We start from the raw sequence: 2,646 nt of genomic DNA on the forward strand, positions 1-2,646 counted from the left end.
TATTTAGCCCATATTTTCTTACAATCAATTATTAGATTTGTGGACTTATGTGAACCCCACATAAATCAATGGTGAACCTCACAAATCTAATGATTAATATATTAAATTTATAGAAAAATAATGACAAAATATGGGTTTATTAAATTCATATTTGACTTTAGCGCAAGTGAATCTCAAATATTTAATTAATCTTATTAAAAATGTATTTCGCATACTCTAAGAGTATATGTCAATTTTAATAAATTGAATTTAAAAAATATCTTTCAACCCAATTAAAAAAAAAAAAAAAAAAAAGTTTTTCATTACAAAAAAAAAAAAAAACGCAGCATTGACTCGCATTGACAAGTTAAACATGAGCAATTCTATAAATATCTCTTGTGTCACTCTAAAAATGAGGTGTCTTTTAAAATCATAATTGGATTAAAATTCAATAATTAATGATCAATCACAAACTTAATGGTAATTTAAGAGCCACATCATTCTTTGAGAGACATACTATAAAAATGTCAAATTTAAAATTGCAAAGAATATAATAAATAATTAACAATATGATTTTTTTTTTTTTTTAAGGGGAAATCATTTCAATCTCATTAATTGATGAAGGATCACGAGCATAAAGCTCTTACATCATAGAGCAAAAGCTCTAAGAAAATAATAGCCGAAGACAGAGACGGAGGGAGGGGGGGACCGAGGTAGGCCATGTTCCCCCCCAAAAATAAGGGGGGGAAAAAATTATAAGTAAAAAAAAAAAAGAAAAAAAAAAGTAGTAAAGTAAAGTTTTAAGTTTAGTCATTTGGGCGCTTTCAAAAAAAATTTGGCCCTATTTTTAAATTTTTTTGCCGTATCCAATAAAAACTTTTGGCCCTATTCACTTTTTTGAGCCATACCCATTAAGTTTTTTATTTTTTTTTATTTTATTTTTTATTTTTGGTCCTTACTTTCAAATGTCTATTTTTTGGCCCTTACTTTTAAATGCTCACTTTTTTTGGCCCTTACGGTAGTCTTTATTTCATAAAAAACAATCAAAATAATTTTTTTTTAATAAAAAAATTTTAAAGAACTGAAAAAAAAATAATAATAAAAAAATAAAAAAATAAAAAAAAATTTGGCTGGCCCCCTCTCATCAAATTTTCTGGCTCCGTCCCTGGCCGAAGGTATAAGGTTATAAATCATAGATACATACATAACAATCTGACATTCAAGACTTATCTATGACATCAAAATTCGCTAACCCATGACTAATTTTCAGTTGTAACAACAAGTCTACTCAAAACAGACTCAATTCGATACATATGTAGCAACATCCTCCTACCGAAACTCATCCTCCTCAACTCGACAATAAATAAATTAATACAATAATCTTAATGACCAACAAAAGACAAACACAAATTAGTTTAACAATTTAACACGAATGCTAATTTGACTGGGACTCAACAATAAATAATTCTACAATTATAACAATCATATATATGAACAAACTGAACTCTCTCGTAATTTTATCACACTATACGTGCAATAAATCAACCACACGTGACAGTCCCTACCACACACAAATAAGATGTGCATGGGGACGTATCTTGTATGAAACAAACAGACCAGTATTGGCAGTATTGCATTCTTTTGTTGACTTTGAGTGTCGTATGATCGTATTAAACAAACAAACAGAGAAGCAGGACTGGACTATTGAACAATGTATGGATGATGTTTCATTGTTGAAGATCTGCCGTGCAACTTGACATGCTATTTTGACTTTTTGTCCTTAATTTTATATGGAAAATGTCTCCCCTTTTTTTTTTCTTTTTTTTGTTAAAAAAGTGAATGTATCCTATGATTTGCCGTGCAAGTTAGGTTGCTATTTGGACAAACATAGAAATTTCCTTCACAAATTGGTTGTTAGACTTTCTTATGATTCAGTACTCTCTAAAAAAGTCGTGTGTTATTTATGATATGAGGAATATATATTTTTTATAATAGCATTTTTTTAATAAGATTAATAAAAAAGTATATGTCACTTTTTAAATGCCAGTTTCTAAGAAATTTCTATATTCATAAATACTTTTTAATATGGACACAAATTTCCTCCAAATTTATTTGGAGAAAATTTCATTCAACCTTCTATAATGTGAAATGTTTTAGAAAATTCGAAGTTATCGTGCTATTTTTTGCAAATTTGACATCTTTAAATATTATAACTAGTTTGGATGTGTGTCAATTAGTCTAAAAGAATGGACCGTAAAAATGAATCAGTTGTACGTGAAGTTTACCTTGTCATAATTAATTTTGTAGGTTCCATGGCGTGATGGGCATTTATTCAAATTGACACCAAGTCAATGGTGATTGAAATTTGAGGCACAGCGTAATGAAGGAAAGAGATATTAACAAATTTTTCCAACTCCGGCATTTCCTTGAAATACCACTTTTCATATGTGACCAGTCAAATACGTTAAGTTCTACATACCTATCATAATAATTTATGGATTCAACTTTCACTATCTTCGATCTTCCAACTTCCAAATGCATTTATTTGGAAGCGTGTATCATGGTTATAAATTCATTAATTTTGGTTGAAAAGGCGTAGTCATTTATTAAATGGTTCATTTATTTATACACCCACTTCAAGCGTATACTAGACGATGAGAATTAAAT

Source organism: Corylus avellana, chromosome ca1 (genome assembly GCF_901000735.1).
Source record: "Corylus avellana chromosome ca1, CavTom2PMs-1.0".
Lineage (NCBI taxonomy): Eukaryota > Viridiplantae > Streptophyta > Magnoliopsida > Fagales > Betulaceae > Corylus > Corylus avellana.